The sequence below is a fragment of the Dromiciops gliroides genome, chromosome 2 (genome assembly GCF_019393635.1).
Source record: "Dromiciops gliroides isolate mDroGli1 chromosome 2, mDroGli1.pri, whole genome shotgun sequence".
In the NCBI taxonomy this organism is placed as follows: Eukaryota; Metazoa; Chordata; class Mammalia; order Microbiotheria; family Microbiotheriidae; genus Dromiciops; species Dromiciops gliroides.
The window spans coordinates 267,643,525-267,670,299 of record NC_057862.1 but is presented as its reverse complement, the minus strand read 5'-3'; the positions used below and the strand labels follow the sequence as shown (position 1 = coordinate 267,670,299).

Here is a 26,775-nt window from a genome sequence, read left to right as displayed (position 1 = left end):
CTAACTTTATAGAACAAGACAAAGTTATAGCAAAATTCATTTGGTGGTACAAACGATCAAGAATATAAAGGGAAATAATTTTTGAAGTGTGGGAAGTAAGACAGATTTCAAACTATACTATGAATTCTACTACAAAAATCATTTGGCAAGGGGTTAAACAATACAGAAGTTAATCAGTGAAACTGGTTTCCTAGAAGGAAACAAATATAATAGCTGAGTGTTCAACAAATCCAAGGACATTAAATACTTGGCTAAGGACTCTATTTCACAAAAAATAATGGAAAAACTAGAAAGCAGTCTGGGAAAAAGAAACATCTCATATAATTTGAATACATGAACTAAATATAAAAGATCATATCATAAACAAATTAGAGGAAAGAAAATACCTTTAAGAACTATGAATGAGGGCAGCTAGCTGGCCCAATAGATAGAGCACTGGCCCAATTGATAGAGCACTGGTTTAGGAGAACCTGAGTTCAAATCTGGCTTCAGACACTTACTAGCTGTGTGACCCTGGGCAAATCATTTAAGTCTGATTGCCCCGCCCCCCTAAAAAAAGAGTTATGGGTGAAGGAAAAGTTTTTTGATTAAACAAGAAATCAAGATAATAAAAAAAAAATAGACCACTTTGACCATATAAAATAGAAAAGCTTTTGAACAAACAAAATTCATGCATTTATAATTATAATATGAAATGGAAATATTTGCAGCATATTTCTCCAATAAAAGCAAGCTGTATAAAGGTAATTGATATGAATATGTAGGAACAAGAGCCATTCCCCAATAGAAAAATGGTAAAAGGATATAGACTATGTTTAAAAGCTATGCAAGCTATCAACAAACCAATATAAACATTCTCCAAATCAATAAAAAGAGAGGTGAAAACTTAAAACAATTCTGATATTTGACTTCACATACATCAGATTGTAAAGAAGACACAAAAAAAGAAAATGACAATTGTTGTAGAGGCTTTATTGTTATAGTTTTAAAGTATTCCCAAAATTTGAAAAAATCTCTCAAGAATCACTAAACTACTGATCTTGACCTAGTGATACTAGTCATATGCCCCAAAGTTGCCAAAGGCAGAAGGAAAGAACCCATATGTACAAAAATAATTATAAAAATATAACATAGGGGCAGCTAGGTGGTGCAATGGATAAAGCACCGGCCCTGGATTCAGGAGGACCTGAGTTCAAATCCAGTCTCAGACACTTGACACAGTCTAGCTGTGTGACCCTGGGCAGGTCACTTAACCCTTATTGCCCCACAAAACAAAACCAAAACCAAAATATAACGTATATTTTTTTGGTTAAGGCAAAGAATTAGAAATAGAATGGACACACCCCTCAAATTGAGAATAGTGGAACAAATTATGGTTTAGGAAGGTCATTATGCCATAAGAAATGATGATTGAGGGGGCAGCTAGGTGGCACAATGGGTAAAGCACCAGCCCTGGATTCAGGAGGATCTGAGTTCAAGTTTGGCCTCAGATGCTTGACACTTACTAGCTTTGTAACCCTGGGCAAGTCACTTAGCCCTCATTGTGCTGAAAAAAAGAAAGAAGCAAAGAACGAAAGGAAGGAAGGAAGAAAGAAAGAAAGAAAAAGAAAGAAATGATGAATAGGAAGAACTCAGAGAAACCTGAAGAAACTTGTATGAATTGATGTAGAATGAAGTGAATTTTCTGATGGTGATGTGGAATTAAGTGAAGACTTTATAATATGACAATAATGTAAAGGAAAACAACTTTAACAGACAAGAATACTAATTGATAAAATGATTAATTATAACTACAAAGTATTAATGATAAAGCATGTCTAACAATTTGACCCATTGTTGGTTCTAATTCCCACTGCTCTTTCACTAATGTCCAAGGCAATTAGGGACCTGATTCAGTCCTTGGTAATCTTTGCCTCTACTGAGAGATGTTAAGCTCCTTTAAAACAAACAAACAAACAAATACCCCTCTACCCTCCATGAAAAAACATCAGGAACATTTGCTGAAAATTGAGGTTTGGCTCATGACTAGGATCTCTCCAAAAGGAAGTTGAAAACTGTTCAGTGTATAATATGAATGAAGTGTGGGGTGGTTATTTATTTATTCAATACCAAAAAAAAAAAATCCAACCATATAGTCATAAGCACAGTTCAAAAAAGGATATAGTAACTAATAACAACTATTCTGCTCTTCCAGAAAGTTAATACCTAAAAGAACAAGACATGATGCAGTTTGTGAGACTGCTGAAGTGATTTTACATTTCACATTGACTCAGCATTGTCCAAACAGTTCCTTCCAGGTCCATTTCTTCTGGTAAGCCAGACCAAGGCTTTTGCTCATTCTCTAGTCATTGTTTCATTCTCTTCAAAAAAGTGCTATAAAATAGTATATATATATATATGTATATATATATATATATATATATATATATATATATATAGAGAGAGAGAGAGAGAGAGAGAGAGAGAGAGAAGTTGTATAAATAAATTCACTAGATTAATCAACTTCTGGTTGGCTTGTCAAAACTGTAGTGACCAAATTTTAATTGGGGAGTGTTAGCTAGGTGGTTCGCCACAATACTGGGGCAAGGAAGGAGACCAAGAGCCTCCATCAAAAACAGAACAGGATTTATTAACAAGAATGAACTTAAAACACAAGCAAGATCAGTAGAATTAAGGGAAAAGAAAAAAATGGGGGAAGGGAAATGATATGACCTGAATAACACCACTGCCCAGGGATCAGCTGAGAACACACGGCTGTGTCCTGTCACTTTCCAGCTTCAAGCTAGAATGGTGAAACTCCTCCCTTCTTCTTCCCAGCAGACCCCAGGCTGACCACACACAGCCCCAAGCCAATTGACTGGCAGCCCTGACTGAGAATCACATGACTGCCCTCACTGAGCTTCCAGTGTGGAGCACTGTGACATTTGTGGAGGTGCTGCGCCTGAGCTCCAGGTCAGTGCACGCTCTGGGGTTTTTAAAATTCTAGCCAAAAGATCGGGTCATAAAACCTCAAATAACAATTAATTCTTTACAGTTGCCTCCTGTGCTGACAGAGGACCCAGAATCCCCGGTCTTTCTGAAATTATATGGTAGCCTCCAGGGCTGGACATGTCCATCTTAGGACCATCTACACTCAAGAAAGAAACAAGAAACTGAAGAAACAACTAGAGTTAATGTCAAGCTTGCTTTAAGCAAGACATGCAATTTAACTGATATGGTAGAGAATAAGGTAAGGAAAGGGTAACAGGCCCCTTTCCTCCTTTTTTTTTTTTTTGAAGTGACAAAAGCTCTTTTATTTCCTTCTCTCGAAGAGGCACCCTAGTGTGCAGCTAAATGGGTGCCCAGAAAGGGGGCTCACAGGCCCTGTTTTCTACCCTAGTCCCTAATGCGAATGGACCTTCCCCTTTTTCATCACTGGTGGGGTTACAATCTATGCACAAAAACTAGCTAATTGGAACGCAGTATTCCCACCCCTCTTCCTTGTATGGGCATGACTCAGGAGTGGACCTTATACTTCCTTATATGGACAGAACTCTGGAGAGGACCTAATTGAGACCAGGGCTCCTTGAACCACGTGACCTTGCTAACCTGAGGGGGAAGAGGGGATCTGAGACCTCCATCCTACAAACAGGTCAGGAGGAGTATGACTGACTTGTTATATCCACATTGAGAGGAGACAACTACCCATTTCTCACAATCCCTCCTCTTTATTTTTGACTATTTGGCTCCTCTCATTCTATTTATTGAATATCTCCTCTGCCTTTTGGTCTAAATCTGTGAATTCTATGCTATCTAGGCAGATTAGAGCATCAGATGACCCTTTTTGCCCCTCTGGGCTGTGTTTCTTTCTTGATTTAGACTCAGATTTGGAGAAATGCTCAGATGCCATGGTAAAGGGGGTGACCAGCCACACCAACCCACAAGTCTTAGCCCAGTTAGGTCTTCCACCACAATACCACCATAGGTCAGCTCAGGGGAGGATCAAGCATGAAAAATGTTTGGACACAACTCATTTTGGCTTCCTGGTTGGCACTCCTGTCACCTACGGACTCTAACAGCCTGGCACCCTGGTTGGTGGGCCTGGCACCTTGGCACACCTGGTACCTATGGATTTTAACCGCCTGGCACCATGGCACACCCAAAACCAAGAAAGAGCTGCTGTCCTTTTTCCAAATCCCTGCAACTCTCACCCTTTGCCAACCCCTTCTGGTATAATTGAAGGAGACACCAGAACCCCTCCAGGCTAAAATCTGGACTTAGAGTATGGGCAGCTGGTCTTCCCAAAGCACTGACCCATTCCATCCGAGCATTTGAATTTCCAAACCCAGTCTCTGTCTCCACTGTCTGTCTCACATCCTTAACTTCACTGGCCTGTTGGGTTTCCTAATTTCCTTTCTAGACTTGAAGAGGTTATTTCTGGAGTCTTAAAAGGATAGGGGATGTAGGATCCATGAGATTTTCCTATGGGATCAGTTCCTCCTTCAGATGCCCATATAAAAAAATCCTTTTTGCTCCTCCACTACTTGTTTGCCTGAGCAGCTCCCACTACCCCAAAATGTTACCTCCCTTCCCGCTTTTTGTACCAGGCTTGGTATATTGTACATTAAAGTCTTTTTAAACTTCACCCTCAGTCGATCAGATTCCTTATTAACAGTCCATTGCTCATGTTTTGGCTCTGGTTTTTCTTCTGGAAAACGTGCCCCTTTTACTCGAGAGTAGTGAGTCCAGTTTTGCCCCTCAGTCCTCAGTGCAATGTCAGTGAAAAGTAATGCCAGTAACGGCTCTTCCCAATCAGGTTCCAGGTTCTTATCAATACCCAGTCTCCAGGCTTAAATTGCTGAGCTGGAAACTCAAGGAGTCTGGGCCAGAAGTCCCTTCTGTTGGAGTAAAGAAACAGAAGCAGAGAGGCCAGAAATATCTGAGAAATATGCTTTTCGTTTCTATTATTGGGAACTCTGTTTCCCTTCTCAAGTAAGGATCACATATACATTTAAGGCTTGGCATACCCGATTTTCATTACACCCAAATTTATGCAAAAAGACTGAACCTCCCTTGAGGGGAACCCCAGCCCATATTAGGCAACAATATTTTATCATTCTCTTCTTGCATTTTCCTCTATACTTCTCAAGCTTATCCCAAATATCTAATTTGTCTCCCAAAGTGCTGTCTTTGGGAATTTTAGGGAGGTGTACTTTCTTTTTTTTTTAATGTATAAGGTATTTTATTTTTTCCGTTACATGTAAAGATAGTTCTCAACTTTTGTTTATACAAGCTTTACAATTTCAGATTTTTCTCCCTCCCTCCCCTCCCTCCCCCCCCTCCCCTAGACAGCAGGCAATCTGATATAGGTTATATCTATATATCTATATAGATATAGATATAGATATAGATATAGATATAGATATAGATATAGATATATACAGGGAGGTGTACTTTCTTGCTTTTCTGTATCACTAGACATGGCATTCCTCATCTTTAATGAACCCTTTGAATTCTTGGCCCTTTCCTCCTTCTTAAGGGAGAGGTTTGGTAATCTTGAAAGGTCTTCTATTTTTTAACTGATGCAATACCCTAACCTCATTCTGCTATTATGAAGCAAGAAGGGAAGGACCAACTTAGGGTTTGTCAAGTCATCTCAAGCATAATTTTTTTTTTTGAGAGGAAGAATTTCCAAAGGGGAAAAGAATAAAAAGTGAGTGGGGGAAAAAAGGAAATAAAAGAGGGTAAATGAAACATACACAGAAGAGAAAAGAAGGAAGTTGAGAAAGAAACACATCAGAGCAGTTTTGTTATTCTGTTAATTTTAATACACACCTTAAAAACTATATAAATAGAAGTTCTCAGTTTCATATAGCAAAAAAAAATAGATTGTTAGAAGGAGTAGTTTTTTTTTTTTGCAGGACAGTGCAAATGATAGTGAAGCAATATTTTTCAAATATATCATTAACTGGATTACAATATTAGGTAAGATATAGAGTACTGTTTTAATTAAAATACCAATTACCACAGAATTTTAAGACTTATGCTATAGCTTCCATAAAGTTAATAAAACAAAATAAAATAAAAATAAAATTTTATTTACATTAGAAAAAAATCCATTGAAGAAATGTCTCTGTTCTCCAGTGCTCTTACCTGGGCTTACTTACCTCCATTCATTTGTCATCCTTCACATAGGTCTTTATTCTTGGTAGTACAATTTTCAAAGCCCTTTATAATCCTTCATTAATTTTTTCACGGAACACACCCACAACATGAGGTAGGTACAATTGTCTCCATTTTATAGGCAAGGAAATTGAGACAATATTTGAGCTACTTTTGAGAGTCAGTCACACAATGAGTCAGTTAATTAAACTGAATCAGAGGGGCAGCTAGATGGCACAGTGGATAAGCACCGGCCCTGGATTCAGGAGTACCTGAGTTCAAATCCGGCCTCAGACACTTACTAGCTGTGTGACCCTGGGCAAGTCACTTAACCCCAATTGCCTCACCAAAAAAAAAAAAAAAAAGATGATGCATTTTAAACTGAATCAGAACTGAGTTTCTGGGAATACCTTATGGACCATCAAAATGGAGTGGTTCTAAGGTCTTCAAAACCTTAGCAAAGGGATTAGAGGAAAAGTGAGATTCTTCATGATGGTCACTAATCTACTTTATGCTCTCTTGCTATCTGGCTTACATTTTACCTTATTAGAATATGTTCCTAAGAAGGTAATATGGAGTTTCTTCAGAGCACCCATATGAGTTTGATGGAACTATATTGTGAAACTGAAGAAGTCCTGAGGTATGAAAACATAAGGCTTTTAAGTTTTAAAATATTAGTCCATACACACATGTACATGTACACATAGTCATTATTGTCCCACTCCCCAACTCATTATACATTCAAATTATTTTCTGCTTTGGATAACCTGTGAAATTTACCAAGGTTCCTGCTTTTTGTGGCTCTCAATAATACAAATAGCAATAGAGAGAGAAAGTTTTAACAATTTTTAAAAACAATTTTGTGAACAATTTTATTTTAAGCCATTGATTTATAAACTTAAAAGCTTAATAAACTAGCAGAGAATGACACTTTTTAATCTCAAGAGACAAGTTTCAAAGGGTATTAGAGAATGTCATAAAATTTTATTTTTATACTCTTTTTCTTTAAAAGCCACAAATGTGATGTTTCTATGATACTTCATCAAAAGAGTGTCATCTAGATTTACAGACTGTCAAATAAATGGCCAGCTGATAATTGGCATGAAGCCCAGAAAATTCCCATGTTCTCAATCAAATTAAAATGTAATTGAGAAATGTTTAACAAAATAAATAAAAATACAACATAGATAATGTTAATTTGTGGTTATTGAAGGCAATAGGCAGCCTTCAGGCATAGATCCATTTCTACTTGACTTTGACACCACTGATTTATAGATTCTCAGCCACAAAGTAGGAAGGAAATGGTTAAAAGTTAAATGAAGAAACAAAGGACAGTTAAAATTTTATTGAGTTTTAATCTCTTATGCCACCCACCACACATATAAATCTCATATGTGTTCTGCATTTCTCACTCAATGATAAATTCTGGGTGCAGAATTATCTTATGTATCTAAAAATAATGTTTACTTAGGAAAAGGTGAAAAATCCTTAGGTAAAGCACAAAATACTTTTTCAAGTGACTTTTTCTTGTTGGTCATATATTTTCTAATCCTGAAATAATAGCATTAGTTTATCTTGATCACTATTTACCACAGGTAAATAACCCTGTTGTTCTGACTTTATCATGGATCTAGTCCATGCAGAATATACAATTAACCTACCAAGACATTGAGAGATTGTGATGCTTTTCATCTACCACTCTACATTGCAAGAGGATGACTTCAAATTAAAGGAGCAAGGAAAAATTACCTTTCAGATTTATGGATGGGAAAAAAGTTCATGATTGAACAAGGGATGAAGAGGATAACAGAAGAAAATTTAGACAATTTTGATTACATAAAATTTTAAAAATATATAAATAGAGTGATAGAGAAATGAGGAATTCCAGAAATAATTATACAAGACTTTCCCTCAACTACAAGATAGGAAAGGCATGTTTGGAATAAAATTAGAATATTGAAAGGAAAAGGAGAAAGATTTTTACCTAAGAATTATATTCCGCAAGGTTAAGTAGAGTCCTGTACAGAAAAAAAAGAACTATTAACAAAATTGATGACTTTCAAGCATGCCTGTTGATAAAACCAAAGCCTGACAGAGTATTTGAAAGGGAAACACCAAAGACAAAAGAAACTTCAATTAGTAAACAAATATGAAGGAAGCAATTGTATCTTGAAGGGGAGAGTTGAAACTCCTGTCCCTTTGGATTCCTACCAAATGTAAGGGAATAAAGAGAGATAAGTTAGGAGCTTAGATGAAAGAAAAAAAAGGAGGGAAGAGGGGGAATGAAAGGGGGAGGAAGAAAGAAAAAAGAGAAAGGAAGAAAAGAAAGGAAGAAAAGAGAAAAAGGAAAAAAAGAGAAAAAGAAAGACACACAGAGATAGCTGGAGGTTGCATTGGAGAACTTGGTTTTTGCTTTGTTGTTTGTCCTTTGTTCTTGAAGAGGACCATGACATCAGGGAGGTAATGTCATGACTTGCAGTGAATTGGATTTAAGTGAGGGAGGGCTGTGCAAGGTCACCAACCTCACTCTCTCTTCCAGAACCACCTGGGTCAAGTGGCAAGATATATATCAGGATGACTGGACATGGCCCTGGATTAAGTGACTTGTATAGGGTCACACAAGTCATGAGGCTCATCTAAATGACATTAATTCAATGACATATTCTCTTTAGTATGTGAAACTTCTGCAATGTGCAAGGCTTCTAAAAATAAAATCCATGTGTGTGTTTTAATTTTATTGTAGAGGCTAAAGATAATCACTCATCAGAATACTCAACACTGAGGACCTACAACACTTCCTGACCTAGCTACTATGATATGCCTGGGTTCATGTCTTTGGAGGCCTGTCTTCTAAATAGGTTGAGTAGGCTCCTTATTCTTATATTCATTGACTCATCACTTGTGCCCTCAAGTCCTGGGAAAAGTTGTTCATTAGAAAAGAAGGAGAAATTTTTTAAAATGGTACCCTGTGTACACACATGAATCAGGTGTGGAACAGGTCAAAATAAGCATAATATACAATACATAATTATAAGAATAGAATTTAGTATATTATAACTACTGTTGCAATCTACTAGAAGGTTAAGCCTCACCAAAACATGACACAGCAGCTAGGTGGTGCAGTGCCAGGACTGGAGTCAGGAAGACTTTACTTCTGGAATTAAAATTTGGCCTCAGACATTTACTGTATCACCTTGAGCAAACCACTTATTCCTGTTTGCCTCATTTTCCTTATCTGTAAAATGAGTTGGAGAAGGAAATGGTGAACCAGTCTTTTCCAAGAAAACCCCAAATGGGGTCATGAAGAGTTGAGTACTACTGAAAATAACTGAACAATACATAGCACAGTTTGATAGTTATATTAATTAGTCATTTCACTTTTGCAATGGAAATTGTCCAAACACATAAGTAGCCTTGACCTGATGCTATTTCAAACCATGCAGTAAATATGCTGTTGACCATTGTTTTTTGGAGGGAATTGCCTGACCTTGCTAATCAAACATATTGCTATTGTAATTTCTCCATTTGAGAATGGAATTTCTCCCTTTCAATGCTTACAAAATCAATGCTAAAAGAAGAAAACACAAGAGAGAGGTAAGGGTAGCTAAGGGTTCTGGAACAAGCTGAGTCTCTACTCCATACTTAGAGCAATAGCCTCTGCTGCCATTAGTCATAAAGAATTCCATCTTGTCACTTTGAAGGTTACATCCAAGAGGGTTGTCATACAAAATGTAACGATTGGAATGACGCCACCTGCTGGAGACTTACTGTAGAAGAGTTCTGCCCATGAAGCGAAGGTCTTTGAAGGCAAGACCAGGAGTCAGGAAGTGATGCGGGCTAGTGGGAGGAGGAAGGAAGAGACTGATGCTCGCTCTCGCGCTCTTTCCTTTGGACTCTGGTGGAGAGCGGAGCTAGAAATGTGCTCTCCCTTTAATAGATAGGAATCTAGGCCTTTTTCTCTCTCTTTACCAAATTCTTATTCTCCTTAATAAATGCTTAAAAGTTTAACTCTTGCTAAAGCTTATAATTTATTGGCGACCACTCATTAGATATTTTAGACAGTTTAGCTAGAATTTTAGCCCTTAACAGATGCTTCATGGGCAGAACTCTTCTACAGTAAGTCTCCAGCAGGTGGCGTCATTCCAATCGTTACAAAAAACAGCCTCTTCTATCAGATGTGGTAGAATTATTATAATTGGTGTCAATATCATTAGTTCTTTGACTTAGTGGTCAATTAGAAGATTCTCCACTCTACATGATGGGAAGCTGACACCATCTTACCCCCTAACTCCAAAGGTCTCGCTTAGTCCAACAAGAATGGACAGGGAATGGTGATGGTAGTGGTACATAAATTGAAGGAAATATTACATATGTAATTCTGTGGAGCTTTTACAAAGAAATATTTACTTCAAAAGGTATAATTACAGATAGCCATACTTACTTCCCCTAACATGTGGGAAGCATAATTCCCCTTCCTTCCTATTTCACCTCAGTTTCTTGCAAAAAGGGAGAGGAGTTGGTTCATAGAACCAAATTTTCCTTGATTTCCCTAGAGCATAGTCCTAGTTCTTAGTCCAAAACCTTCCTTGCACTTGAGTCCCAGGCACCCTGGCCCCTTGGGGCTGCAGTCCTGGCTCTAAAGTCAGCATGACTCAAAATCTGAAACTGAGGACGAACAATACAGACCCATTTCTCTGAGCTAGGGATAAAAGGGAGGTAATGAGGGGAAGGAAAAGGCTTTTCACTGGTTTAGTGAAGCAGACAGGTATCATTGAAAAGAGGGAAACCGGCTCAGTCCCTCCAGTTTTAAAGACTCAAGGAATCAATTAAAGGAGGTTACCTCTACCCAATAATAGGGGACACAGTGGGTTCTATGTTAACAAACTAGGCATGTGCAAACTGTGCTACACCTAAATTTAACCAAAGATTATATAACTTTCTGAAAACTTGAGGCTCTCATCTATTGTGGGTACCCTGGGCAGATCTGAACTGTTTGTCTTTTGGTGCAGTTATCCCAGAAACATGGATAAAATACTTAAGGAAATTCTGAGTTCATAGGATTAAAGGCAAAAAGGCGCTTAAATAGAATACTTCAAAGGATTGAAATGTTGCAATTCCCAATGAATTTCTAAACCCTGATCAGCCTGTTTGGATCACAAGGAAGTTTAATACAAATGAATAGGAGATCTTTGGAATTTCAAATGTTCTTAGTTGCTTACCAGCTGTTACTAAGAAGTAATTTCTCTGTGTCAAGATGCAGTGGTGTTCATTTTTCCACTCCTCTGCTTTGTTCCCTGGTTTCCTATTTGCTAGTTTCCCAAAGGTGCTAAGAGGATGACGACCGTGATGAAATCTCTTTGAGTTCCTGAAAGACTTCATTTTAGATGAAATTCCTTGGAATTTTTAGGGTTTGATACTTTTCTTTGTATCCATTTTCTTAGTTATGCCTATGTCACTTGAGGACTCTAAATGCACCTTTCTACCGAAGAATTCTAGTGGCAGTGGACTACTCAGAGCTAAAGCCAGAACTCTTTTGGTGATTCTATTCCAAAAGGAAGATTTTGACAATACAAAGGGGAAAAAAAGTGAAGATAGTACTTCTTTTGACAAGTGTACAGAAGCCCCATAGCTTCCTCAGTAGTAAGGGTTTGAGCCTGAATTTTCTCATTAGTTGTTTTTTACTCAGGTTTGTTTGTTTTTACTATCCTTTCCATATAGAGGTTTAGGTGAAATGGGGTATATTCTGACATTAAGCCATACTTGCACAAATTTTACACTCATGTAGATATTAAAAATGTTTTCATTTTCAAAACATATTATGAAATGGTGATATACATTACATTATAAATTACATATAACTATGTTACCTTATTACAGAATATTATAATGAAAAAGGATAAATATGAAGACAGAGAAATAAGTAAGACTGTATGTGTAGTGACTATCTACAGGAAGAATAGTTAGCATTTATATAGCAAGTTAAGGCTTACAAAGTACTAGAAATATTATCCTATTTATCTCTCTACTATTTCTTATAACAATCCTGTAAGGTAGAAAAAAAAAGAAAAGATGGAAAAAGAGGAGAAGGAGAAAAAGGAGAAGGAGGAGGACAATGATGAGGAGAAGGAAGGGAAGAAAAGTGGAAGGAAGAGAAGGAATGAAAGAAGGAAAGGAAGAAGGGCAGGGAAAAGCAGGAAGAGGGGAGGGAAAGGAGGGAAAAAGGGGAGAGAGAGAGAGAAAAGGGGAAGAAGAAAAGAAGTAGGGAAGAAGGAAGAGGAGGGAGGAAAGGACAGAGGAGAGAGATGTGAAGAAAAGAGACAGATTATAGTGTGTGTGTGTATGCATGAGAGAGGGAAAAAGACAGAGAGACAGAAAGTGGTAGAAAGTGGTCAAAAGTGATTGAATTCTGAATAGACCTGTAAAGGGGAAACAGAACAAAAAAATCTTATGATGGCCTTAATGCCTCTAGACCATATCCCATGCCTGTACTTTCAGGGAAACATCCTATTACAGGTAGGCCTCAGACCTGGGATGCTCATCTCCTGCTACAATTCTCCTGAATGGGGGGTTAATGTTACTTGATTGTCAACCAAGCTGTTCCTCCAGGATATAGGTTTATTTGTGGTCATTATATGCCCCCCCTGGCATCTTGAGCAGAGATGCCATTTTCTGTGCCAGGATGGTTTCCTGAGGACCTAACCACTTCTTGCCTCAGCCCCTACATCAATTATGGTCAGTGCACCTTGGGTTTTACAGATCCTCACGTATCCCTATATTAGAACTCTCTGAACCCTCTCCCTCCTGAGGAAAGGTATAGGTCAAAAAGGGGGTCTTGGGATGATTTCCTGTGGTGGATCCATAAAACTGCAGCCCTTGCCATTCCCTTGGTGGGGTACCCAGAACATGAAGTGATCCTGACTAATCTGACCTTAGCAATTGTAAAGACTTCTAACTAAATTGATTCGGACCTTGAGGATGTGTTTTTTAAATTATTGTGGCTAAACTGTACTTTCTGAAATTATTGGTACTTATATATTAGTGGCTATTGCACTTGTTTTGGCAATAAGAATTTATTATTAATTAATATAATACATACTAGTAAAGAATTGACCATGTGGCAGTTAGCACAGGCAGAAGAAAAGCTCCAGATCCAATTTGTCTCTTAGAGAGACAGAATGTGGTCTCAAGGCCTAAGAGGAAGAGTGTGCACCAAGAAACTGCATTCTTAGCCATGACTTTGAGCCAAGATGGTGACCCTCAAGTGATTAAGACTTTTTATCCTCTTTTGATAGAGGTGGATCATTATACATTGATCAAAGTTAATTGGTTAGCATTATTCAATTCCATTGGTTGATATGACTTAAGTGTGGTCCAAATTAAAATGAGCTCTACAGATGACATAAAGGGGAAGTGTGCAAAAGACCTGAAGAGCAAAGAGCAAAGTCTAGGTGTAGTATAATCCCATCAGTCCTTCAATGAGTTAGACAAAAGAATCTATCTCCATTTCTTCTGTTTTCTTGGACTGCCCCAAACAAGATTTGGGGTAGGGGGGGAGAGAAGGGATCTGTGGGTCCCCAAGAAATTCATTATTAATAATTATTCATAATAACTCATTATTAATAATTATCCACAATAACGCATTAGTATGAACAATTCATAATAATTAATTCATAATAATTATTTTCTCACAAAGACTTCTAAGAGTCCCTGGATTCTTTGGCCAATGTACTTGCTACCAAAGGTGGGGTATGCAAGGTTCAGACTACTTAGTGCTGCATGATACATGGCAGACACAATCAATTGTTCTCCAGTTCTCCATCCTGGACTTCATGGTTGTTTTCACTACTTGCTTCTTTTATACCTATAATTTTGATCATTGCATGCATCTTGCTGTGTAGACCTTGTATTTATAATACTGTCACTTCTCTAGTTTCTTCTAGGATCAAAGCTTTCACTGAAGTGACAGTACCCTTGCAACTCTTGGACCAGGCCCACAAAACCTTTTGCTCCCTCTCTCCTTGACAGGGACATCTCTACATCCCATTTTTTAGCCTTGAAGAAGCTACAGGAGATAGACCTTCGCCCCTTTCTCCCCAGAAATAACAGAGGGGGCAAATGTAGTGGAACCCCAAGAATTCCAAAAGATTCCAACCCCCTGGGCCAAGGGAAAAAACAGCTCTGTCTTCCACCTCAGGAATTAGGTGTGACAGAGCAGGACCCTGGTATACTGATAAGCAATACCAAGGTCTGCTAGATGATATGCAAGATATGGATGCCCCTTCTAGTTATCTGGTCCTTTTTGCATTTCATCTTGCTTTGTAATTCCTTCCTCTTTCTTTGTTTTGTAAAGTTAGGAAAGACCAGGTCTTCCTTCTCTTACTCCAGTGGGACAGTCACCATAGTGATCTTCCCCCAGGCCATATTCCTCTCTCCTAATAAATCTTTTTATTTTACCGGAAAACAAATAAACAACACCCCCACCCCCCCCAAAAAAATCTTATGGTTGTTTATAAATTCTTTTGTTTCTGCCTTGTTAAAGGCTAGGGAGAGTTTGTGCAAGAGTTTGTCTCATTTTATGTTTATTTGATTGTTTTTGCTGGCAGTTAAAAACACACATTATGATTAACAATTGTACGTTAACAAGCAACCTGAAATGGGTATTCTTGATGTTCCTTATATTGTATATCTTTATGTCTTTATGAATGCATACTAGTAACAGTACCTTCATACTGTAATGACCTATGATTTCATTGCTAGGGGTACTCCCTCCAAATATACAGCTGAGAATCTCTCCATGTGGTCTTTGAGAGGTTCCATGGCCCCAGAATTTATCACCTTGCCAATTTAGCTAGCCTTGACTTTAGACAACAAACTGCTCTTCTTTAAGGTTTTCCAACTTCACAAAAACTGTTTATAATTTACAGACATAGCCTTTGAGAACTTGCAGCCACTTCCATCCTATAATTACACATCAGAAAAGGATTCTAGAAAAGTACACACATGCATGTAGTTATGAATCCATATCATATTTTAAAATATTTTAAAATGATAGAATTATCATGTCATTTTGCCATTTGAGGATCCCTGGTTTTGAACAAGATAGTGGATTCAATGAAATGTACTATGAGGAAATCTATTTAAATTATACATTTAATTTAATAATTTAAATTATAAAAGTAACATTTTGTTTTATTTGGTTCTATTTAGAAGAGATAAAAGTTTTGAACTTTTTTTTTAGTGAGGCAATTGGGGTTAAGTGATTTGCCCAGGGTCACACAGCTAGTAAATGTTAAGTGTCTAAGGCCAGATTTGAACTCAGGTACTTCTGACTCCAGGGCCGGTGCTCTATCCACTGTGCCACCTAGCTGCCCTGAGTTTCGAACTTTTAAAGAAATTATGTGTTAAAATGAAGCAAAGAAAAATGTAGTAATAAATGCATTAGGAGTAACTGGAACCTGATAATTCTAATGAATATGCATGTAATGGAATATTATTACACAAAAAGAAACAACAAATGTGGGGAATTCAAAGAAACATGGGAACACTTGTATGAGCTGATACTGAGTGAACAGAAAGAAGGAAAAATGTACATGACTACATAGTGAACCATTTTCTAGTTATAATCACCACTATTTGTCCCCCAAGAAGAGATAGGGAAATGCACCTTCTACCTTGAAAAGCTACTGTGGTTTAGCTCTTTTAAGAAAATTGTTTAAAAGGGATATCTCATGAAGGATATTGTGTTTGTGTGTGTGTGGGGGGTTGCATTTGAAAATGACTATAAAAAGGGCATCAAATAAATGTTGATTTTAATAAATAAATTATGCAAGCCTAAAAAATCCTGCAATATAGAGGTACTTGGAGAAAAGAGAGAAAGTATAGGACTTTACAACTCTGGAGAATAGTACAAGTGGTTTAGGCTGGGTGACTGGAAAATTTTATTTGAAATAGTATGGTAAGTGAAAAGCTGCAAAATATTGAGGTAATTCACTTCCATATTGTAAATGAGTTGGGCAAAACCCAAAGCTTACAAAAGTTATTCATCGTAAGGAATTCATAGAAATGTTGAGAAACTTCTATGAACTGAAATAATTTGGCAATGATTAATGTTATAAACTCCATTCTCTATCCCCTACTGCCTTCTCCCTTATTCCCACCCCCTTTAAACCAAACCTCCTCAACAATGAAATCTAAAGCTACCCATTCTTTTCGCAGTGCTCTCTTGAATGTGTACTCCACAGGAAACAAACATTTCTATCTTAACTCTTTTCCTTTCCCACTCCTTTCCAGAACTGGCTGCATTTTTTTTTACTCATTCCTCTGCCAACTAACTCACTGATTAAGGTTGGGGAGTTGGAATACTCCCTGCTCTCCACTGACCCTTCCAACTTCTCAGCCTCTCCTTCTTTGAGGTTCAATCAGTATATCTTTCACTGATAGCTTTTGTCCGCTAACCTTCAGGATACTCCTCTTCTTTCTTCAAAGTGTTCTGTGCCTGATGCAGTTTTTCTTCCCCCAACTCCTTGCCCTCATACTAGGGAACTTCAATATACATATTCCCTCAAACACTCTAACTTTCTAGTTCCTCAGTGTTCTCATTCCCCATGACCTATTCCTCCATCCCACCTCAGTTACACACAGAAATGATCACGGGGCAGGTAGGTGGTGCAGTGGATAGAACACTGGCCCTGGAGTCAGGAGTACCTGAGTTCAAGTCTGGCCTCAGACACTTAACACTTACTAGCTGTGTGACCCTGGGCAAGTCACTTAACCCCATTTGCCTCACTAAAAAAAAAAAAAGAAATGATCACACTCTTTGATCTTGACACCACCCACAAATGCTCCACATCCACGTTTATGAACACTTTTTCCAACCTTCAATCCTGCTTTTCATCCTCACTATGTCCTTTAATTCCTTGACCTCTTACTTCTTTCCCAGGTCATCACCCCTCTTTTAACTACACTTTCCTCCTTTCCACATCTTGACCACTTGGTGAAATACTAGTTCAACTCTATGCAGCTTTCTTCTCTTGAACCTCTTGCCCCTTTAACCTGTTGCTGAACTTTCCCTGCCAAGCTTCATTCCTGGATTACTCCTAACATCTGTTGCTTTCCCTCCTACTCACATATTGTCAAATGAAACTGGAACACATCACAAAACTTTTCTGTTTGGATCCAGTACAAATTTATATAAGAGAATCTCAACTGGGCCCTCACTTTAGCAGGGCAATCTTTTTTTAACCCTTTTAACTTTCCCTGATTGATTCACTATTACATTCACCATAAAAATTCTTCCAAACATTTTCACTCTTCTTTAAACTCCCCATAAGTAACCTCCCTCACCCCTCCCTCCTCAGCTGAGAATCTTGCCTCATATTTCACTGAAAAAATTGAGGCCATTCCTCAAGACTTTTCTCTTTTCCTTTCCTCCTCAACTAATATCTCCCAAGTGCTTTCTGCCATTTTCTCCACCTTCACTCTTTACTCACATAATGAGGTAAACTTTTTTCTTGCCAAGACAAACTCCTCTATATACATAAGTGATCACATTTTACCTCGTCTTTCCCAGCAGATTACTCCCTCTATCACCTCTGCTCTGACTTATCTTTGATATTTCCTTGTCTATTGGCTGCTTCCTTACTTACTATAAAAACGTTCAAAACAAAATAAAAAACTTGATCCATTCATCCCCAGTAGGTATCATCTCATATCTCTCCTTCCTTTTGTATCTATGTTCCCTGAGAAGGTCATCTACAATAGGTGCCTCCACTTCCTTTCATCTCGCTCTCTTCTTAACTCTACACCTAACTTTAGAACTCTTCATCAAAGATCTCTTGATTGCCAAATTGCCTTTTCCTTATCCTTTTCTTATCCTTCTTGACTTCCCTTTGAATTACAACTATCACCCTTGTCTCTTTGATACTCTCTTCTTTGTATTGGGTTTTTGTTTGTTTGTTTTTAACAATACTCTTTCATGGTTTTCTTCCTTAAAAAGTCTTCTCAATCTCCTTTACCAGATCTTCAACCAGATCAAATATGCTAACCATAGGTGTCTCACAGGATTCTGTTCTGGGTCCTCTATACTATTTCTGTGGTGATCTCATTAGCCTCCCATCAATTCAATTGTTATTTCTATACTAATGATTCTCAAATCTATTCATCCAGTCCTAACTTCTCTGCTGACCTCCAGTCTCACATCTCCAACAGCCTACTGGATAACTCAAACTGGATGTCCTGTAGATGTCTTAAACTCATCATGTTCAAAGTGCAATTCATTATCTTTCCCCACAAACCCTCTCTTCTTTCTAACTTTCCTATTTCTGTTGAAGGTACCTTTATCCTCCTGTCACCCAGGCTGGCAACCTAGGTGTCATTCTTAACTTCTTACTCTCACCCCCATTTACCTAATCTCTTGCAAGGCCTGCTGATTTTCCCTGCCTAACATCTCTTGTATATGCCCCTCTTCTCTCTTCTGACACTGTCACCATCTTGTTGCCGGTTCTTATCACCTCATACCTGAACTATTACAACAGCCTGATGGTTGATCTCTGTGCCATATTTCTCTTCTCGCTCCAATCAATTCAGCTGTCAAATTGTTCTTTCTAAAGTGGAGGTCTGACTATGCCACCCCCTTCATGATAAACATCAAGGGTTCTCTATCACCTCCTGTGTTTGGCATTCAAAACCTTTCATAACCTGCCCCTTCTTTAGTCTTACATCTTATATCCCCTAAAGTTTCTCCCACATGAAACTCCATCTCTGAACTCTAAGAATGTCTCCTGGCTCTCTCCCATGCCTGGACTGCTCTCATCTGTGTTCCTTCTCTTACCTGTTTTCCTTTAAGTCCCAACTAAAATCCCACCTTCCAGAGGAAGCCTCTCCTGATCCCCCTTAATTCTAGTTCTTTCCTCTGTTAATTATCTTTAATTGTTCCTGTATATAAATTGTTTGTTCATAGCTGTTTGTATCTCCATTATTAGACTGAGTTCCTTTAAAACAGAGACTGGGGTTTTTTTTTTTTGCCTTTCTTTGTATTCCTAGTGTTTGCCTGACAGTAATTGGCACTTAAGAAATGTTGATTGACTGATACAGAGAGATGAACATGCAAGTTAAAGAACCTAAGTCTTGTAACAGCTAAATTTACACAGTTATTTAATTGGGACTTTATAATTTTTTCTTTTAATCTTTGTTCTAACTGAAGGAGAGGACATGACATTTTGTACTTTGTGAATTAAAAAAAAGTAAATGTCTAAATAGAGGCAGTTAAATGATGCAGTGGTTCAGTCTCTGGGCCTGGAGTCAGGAAGACCTGAGTTCAAATCAGTCCTCAGACACTTTCTAGCTGTGTGACCCATGGCAAGTCACAACTTCTGTTTTTCAATTTCCTTAACTGTAAAATGTAGGTAGAATCTACATCCCAAGGTTGTTGTGAGGATCAAATATCTATAAAGTGCCTAGCATAGTGCCTGACACATAGTAGGTGATTAATGCTTATTTCTTTCTTTTTCTTTCTTTCTTTCTTTTTTATATGTTATAGGTATGTTATATATAATTATGTTAAAACTTGCCAGTTCCTGAATATATCCCATGTGTTCCTGCCCTGGTACTTTCATTCATGCTGTTCCGTCTTCCTGAAATGCTCTTTCTCATCATCAAGTGATCAACAAGAATTTATCCTTATATGTATTTGTTTAACATGACTATTGAGTGACAGTTCCGTTACAACCTCAGTTTTCCATGAATGTAAAATGTAAAAGAACCTCTTGGCCCTGTGCTACCCTAAAGAGACATACTTTCTCAGTTGTGATAGCAGCCTGTCTTCATGCACAATTTGGAGAAAATTAAAAATGTTCACAGTAGTTGCCCTGAAATTTGCACTTTCTGATATCAGAAATGTCACACATGCTTTATTTTAAGGTTTATTTATTTTTCAACTGGCATTTGGTTTTGAGCAAAGATAATTCTTGTTGCCCAAGTAAATTGATGTTTATTGACTTGATATGCTTTAAATGACACTAAAACTTCAGCACAGAAATTCTTTTAAAAAGTTTTATTGATATGTTTTATTTTATTTTCTCATTAGAAACATTTATGGAATGCTTCCTCTCCGTAAAAAAGTCTCATTCTGCACCTTATATCCATCACCTCTGTCAAGGATAACATATTTCATCATCCTTTCTCAGAAATGGTTATCATGTTGATCATATTTCTTACAGCTTTCAAAGTTGGGGTTTTTTATAGTGTTGTTATCATTATAGAAATTGTTCTCCTGGTTCTGATAATTTTATTCATCATTTTATAAAAGTTCTCAAAATTGTTAACTTTTGTAATATTGATCTTATAGTATGACTTGTGCTTCTACTTCACTGTATCTTTCTATGTCTTTTGGGGGGAATTATCATGGATTTTAATAGTCAAAACAATGAAATTTCATACATATATTCACATGAATATATGCCTCTCTAAGAAAAGTGCAAGGGCAGAGAAAAAATTTTAGTTGAGAAATATCCAGATAAGTAGCCTTCTAGGAATCAGCATGCTGGACTAATATTTTGGTCTTTTGACCTCAACACCATCAGTCTTCATTTTCTGTTTCTCCCCCTCAGTAATTGCACTGATCTTTTCCCACCATTGATCAAGCTCTGCCTTGTCATTTGTTTCTTTGAAGCATCTGGTTTTCTGACCTTCTGACATCTTGATGCCATACTGGAATGCAGCTTTAGGCAAAGACTCATTGTTCATACACTCACTATACTCTTCTTGGGTGTCAAAGACCCATTACCCTGATGGTCCCTTCTTGCTACCTTGGTCCATTTTGATATAATTCATCTTCTAATCACTGTTCATATCCATGCCATCCATCATGGCTGTGCACAACTATTGGACATGCTAAAGAAATCTCCCAGCTACTTCTTATTGTCTGGTTTCTTCAGTGATTTGCCACTTTCCCCAATCACTAGAATCAGCAAACATTTCATTGATGGACTTTATCAACTCCTTGGCAGATTCTGGACCTTTGTTAATATCAATGGGCTTGTCATCCACTTCGGGTTTCTCAGAGTAGTTGTGTCACTTCTTTTCTTCCTTTTCCTGATCCCACTCTCTTTTTTGGTCTTTCTTCTGGTCCCATTCTCTTTCTCTCTCCCATTCTTAGTCCCTGTCCCAATCTTGGTCCCTTTCATGATATTGCTCCCATTATTTTTCCCTTGGAATCTTAGTTGTTGATGGTACATAATCTCCAATGTCTTCAAAAATGTTCATGTCACTCTCCGGAGGTTTCTTCTCATCCAGTTTTCTTTTACCTTTTTTCCTTATCTTCTTATTCTTGGTGCCCTGTCAAAAGTAGGAAAGGATCTGTGTCAGCTTGCTGATGATGATATCGTTTGTGGTCAGGGTGGTCTGGGCTTCCATGGTGAGACAATCAGCTTTGCTCTGTGTAGTAGGGATATATGTGTCTGCATACCTATTCAGATCTAGCTCATAGGTCATACAACCTGGCAAAAATAGCTCATTTCATTCATGAGCTTTGTTCTTGAAGAACATTTGGTAAACATTGTGGCCCAAATGTGTCTTAAATTCAATATTATTCTCAGGGTATTCATCTTTCTTTGTTTCCTCCTGAGGTTTCTCCATCATCTCTTCCTCTTTCTCTTTGCTGGCAATCTCAGTTCAAACTTTATGGAGAAAGGCAAAATCCAAGCCTTTCACCAAATTAATATGTTCCAAGTCACCACTAAGAACTTGGACTTTTGGATCAGCTGTCACCTCTTTTTGTCAGCCTCAGCAGTGGGTCCCACAGCCCTGTAATTAGCAGTAGTACTGATCTCTCTCTCTCTCTCTCTCTCTCTCTCTCTCTCTCTCTCTCTCTCTCTCGCTCTCTTTTTTGGTGAGACAATTGGGGTTAAGTGACTTGCTTGCTCAGGGTCACATAGCTATTAAGTGCCAAGTGTCTGAGGCCGAATTTGAACTCAGGTCCTCCTGATTCCAGGGCTGGTGCTCTATCCACTGTGCCACCTAGCTTCCCCAGTAGTACTGATCAATTCTGTTTTCTTATAATCCTTGTTCACACCATCTCTCCACTCTTTGACATGCCCCTGATACTTTTCTGCTAGCTCCCTTTCATGATTAATTTCTTGTCAATGGAGTTTGGCATAGTAGACTTCCTTTTTCTTCCTTCATGCTGCTGGATCTTCATCCTCATCCTTGTCCTCCCTTGGCATCTCATGATGGTGAGATTTGGATGGTGGGGCAGATGTTGGTGTAGCTCTCGGTGTCATAAAAAGCTTACTAAAGTCTTTCTATGTCTTTTTGAAATAATTTATTTCTTCATTTCTTATAACACATTATGTTCATATACCACAACTTATTCAGTCATTTTAAAATTGATGGGTATCCCATAAGTTGTTTTTTTTTGCTACCACAAACATAGCTGCTATAAATATTCAGCATAGAAATTCCAGCTTTTTAGGGTAATTTGCTATTAATGAGTAATTCACAAAATGATCAAGTGTAGTACTTTTCTGGGTTGTACAGATAGGATAAAAAGTTCTTCTTTTCCATTGCCATTCCCACCACCATAATTATTTCTTTGTTACCTATTTTCTGTATTATTACAACAGCCTTCTAACTCATCCAACCTATGTTTCACTGAGATTAATTTTCCTAGTTCTGGTTAAAACTTCTTTATAAAGCTATTATATGGTATCAATATTTCTGCTATTCATTTCTCTCTTTGACTGTCAATTACTTATTTAAATAGTTCAGGATTGAGTTGTTTCAATTTGTTCTCATTAATATTGTTTCTTCTTGCCTTTTACTAATCTTAATCTCAACTCTAAGAAATTGATGATCAGACTGTGTGCCGACAGTGGATTCAAGAATAACATCCACATAAATAACTCATTTTTCCTACCCATAAAATATAGTCCATTTTGTTTTTTTTACTGATACTATTTTTATGCTCACCATATTTAGTCCCTAGTAATATCTCTCTTTATCCTCATTTTCCTCACTTTTTCATTGAAGTCACCAAGTATTAGAATGTTTACTTGATACCAAGAATCTATATGTGATGCAGATATGAAACAAAATACAAACTCTTTTCTTAAGGAGCATATAAGGTTAGCGGTGAGGTGAAAGAAGGGGACAAGAATGACATATTTGTGCTAGAATATGATAGGTACAAAGGGAAAGGTCCATAGTGGCTATGAGAATCTTGATGAGAGAGAGATCACTTTTAACTGGGAAAGATTAGGGAAGACTCCATAGAAAAAGTGGCACCTGAGTTGAGCCTTGAAGGAAGGAGTTAATTTGTAGTTTGACAATTGGTTTTGGATTAAATGTATACTTGGTGGTACTGTAAAGCATTAACGCACAGCACATGGCTCATTGCTCTGCTTTCTGTAACCTACAGCTAAGCAATCTGACATTTAATTACCTAATTATCAGCTACAGAGTATAGTACATCATTCTGTCACCAGGTGGCCAATAGGGAATGAGAGTGAGGGGAGGAAATTAATTCCTGATATGGGCACAAGCACAGGGACAGTAGAGTACAACGTGATTATGGGGGTCAATGAGTAGTCCAATTTTGTTGAAATGTAGAATAAGTAAAAGGAGTATTTAAGCTAATGTTGGAAATGTAGTCAACAAGGTCTTGAGAACTGAGATAAGTAATTTGTATTTTGTTCACTAATCAGTAGGAGCCATTGAAAGTTTTTGAGTAGAAGAATGAGGTAATGAGATGTGATCACTTCTTTAGGAAGATTACATGGGCAATAGGATGGATAAAAGAGGGAAGAGATTAAAAGCAGGAAGCTAGGTGGGATGGCAATCTAAACAAGGGTAGTTGTAGTGGGAATGAGAAGGAAAGATCAGATTTGAGCAATACTTCAGATGTAAAATTAATAGGACTTGATGGGGGTGGACTATGAATAAGAGAGGAAGTATCAAAAGTGACTGAATTTTTGAGGCTTAGTGTCTGGGAGAATAGTATGCCATTAAAAGAATTAGAGAAGCTAGGAGTAGGCAGAGATTTCCAGAGGAAGATAATTCAATTTGGAACAATGTTGAATTTGAGGTACCCCAGCAGGTAGTTGGAAACTTAGACTGAAAAGAGTCAAGGATTGTGAAGAGGTACATTTGGAAATTATCTTTATGTAGATAGATAATTGAAACCATGAGAGTAGATGAAATCACCAAGGGAGAGAGTTTAGAGGACAAGAAGCCAACAAAAAAAGCATTCAGAGAAGTACAAAGAAACTAATGAGACTAAGGTGGCAAATACAGATAGGAAAGAAGACAAGAAAGGTGGACCATCAAGAAGAAAGGGATAATAAATAAGGCCAAATGCTGCCAGTTTGATTGACAAGAACCCTTCCCTCAGAATAAGAAGGCAGGACATAGATAAAATGTCTGAGAAGCACTTAAGTGCAACTTCTGAACACAAAGGAATTTGACTGATTTCTATGTTCATCCTTATCTAACTTACTCGTGATTAGTATATTCAAAGGTTCCTAAGGTAAGATTATCTTGCTTTGGCACATTTGCAAAGAACTTCAGTTCTTCAGATTCAGCCTGTGGTTTTAGGGAGGATTGCAAAATTTCATTTCCCAATACAAAAAGAAAGTAAGAAAGGAAAAGAAAAGAAAAGATTATAACCCAGATTATTACATTTTCTTGAATTGTGTGTGTGTGTGTGTGTGTGTGTGTGTGTGTGTACACCACTGATGGCCTATAATCATTATGGAATTCTAGATAAAAACAGAATTTTATGGAGCTATACCTCCATTCCTTGAATAGTCTTGTAAAGAGGTCGGCATTTTTATTAGAGTGGTGGTGATGGAAGCCAGAATGCAGGGGGGTGAAAAGTGAATGGATATGAAGAAGTGAAAGTAACAAGTACAAATTATTCTTTCTAGAGTTTAGTAATGAAAGAGATAGAATGATACCTTGATGTGGATAACAGAGACAAGAAAAGGTTTTTATAGGATGGGGAAATGTATGCATATTTGTAGGTTAAGGGAAAAGAACCAGTAGATTGGAAGAGATAGGATATTCATGAGAGTGTATTATTATTATTTTTTCTTTGTTTTGTTTTTTTTTGGTGAGGCAATTGGGGTTAAGTGACTTGCCAAGGGTCACACAGCTAGTAAGTGTCAAGTGTCTGAGGTCAGATTTGAACTCAGGAACTCCTGAATCCAGGGCTGGTGCTTTATCCATTGCGCCATCTAGCTGCCCCCATGAGAGTGTATTATTGATAGAGTAAGGTCATGAAAGAGAAAGGAAGATATTAGGTAAAAGACAAGAGATCCTGGTAAGAAGGATGGTCATATTTTCTTTTCAGAATTGAATAAAAAAGGACAAAATTACTGAATGTATTTATGATAGTGTCTGAGGAGAGTTAAGGGAGCTCATGCTAATCCAAATCTTTTCAGGTGGTAGGGATGAAGTCATCTGAAGAGAGTGAGGGAAGAGGTAGAATTCATTAGTTAAGGAAAAGACTGAAATCACTACCATGGAAAATGTCATAGGCAATGGGAGTTAAAAAGGATTTCTCAGTAACAATGTAAACTCAATTGAATTTCAATAAGACAAAGATATAGTGGATCCAGTTAGCATAATAGCATTCTATTAGTGCTTTGCCTCTTGGGAGTAGGAACAGAAGACATGGAGGAATTACTCAAGTGTGAGAGTTACTAAGACAGGAGAAGTGAAGGATATAATAGAAGCAACATTCACTCCATGTAAATGAGACTAATTTTCCCCTGAAAGCCAAAGCAAGACTTGCTTCCTGGTCACCTGTGTTTAAAAGTCCAGTTCATGCATGATGAGTTGGATACTTTTCAGACTTTATGGACTTACTGACTGGATCCAAATCATAGGGAGAAAGTAGAGCTGTGTCCAACCGAATGAACATTTTCATCTCTGTGGCATATTCTTTCCATTCTACTCCTAAGTAAACTTTGTGTTAAATGTTAAGTATTCTATGGATATTTCTTTCTTTATTCCAGGACTGAATGTAAACCATCAGATCAATTTGAGTTGTTCAGTCCAGAATATTTGGCATAACTAGCAAAATCAGTTCATAACGACCTCATGATTAACCTTGTGATTTGAAGTGTGGAAAGAACAATTTAGAGGAAGGGAATCCTCAGGATACTGGGTAGCCTCTTAGGAAAACCTTGCATCCTTTGACCCTATTTTTTCTGGCCACACACTTCAGGTCCTCTCTGTGGTTCAAGGAAGATTACACTCCCTGACCAGGAGGATGAAAAAGTAAGTTCTCCTTGCACATTCAGCAATTAGATGAGATGGATATGAATGTACTCTACCTTTAAAAAAGCATATTGTAAAGATGATCAATGCTATTTGTTAAATTTTGACAACTTTATATTGAAATAATTAGGATCTTCAGGTCAACCAGCTAGAGCTAAGCCTGTTCTGAATACTGTTCATTTTAGGATTGTCTAAGAAAGATGTTGAAAGACTTTTTGGGGACTCTGTATGACATTCAGAAAGCCATTAAGGACTGTGCCAACATAGACTTTTCTTCAGATTCTGATGCTATGAGAAAGGCACTGGAAATGGGAATGTTTGAGCCTCTCTAGGATTCCCCAATACTTAATTAATTGG

The 26,775-nt window shown here is 37.6% G+C and overlaps 1 pseudogene; it reads right to left on the bottom strand.

Annotated features, from left to right (window-relative positions):
* Positions 1 to 20,685: 20,685 nt before the first annotated feature.
* The window catches only part of LOC122738706, a 156,520-nt pseudogene continuing 150,430 nt past the window's right edge, over positions 20,686 to 26,775 (bottom strand).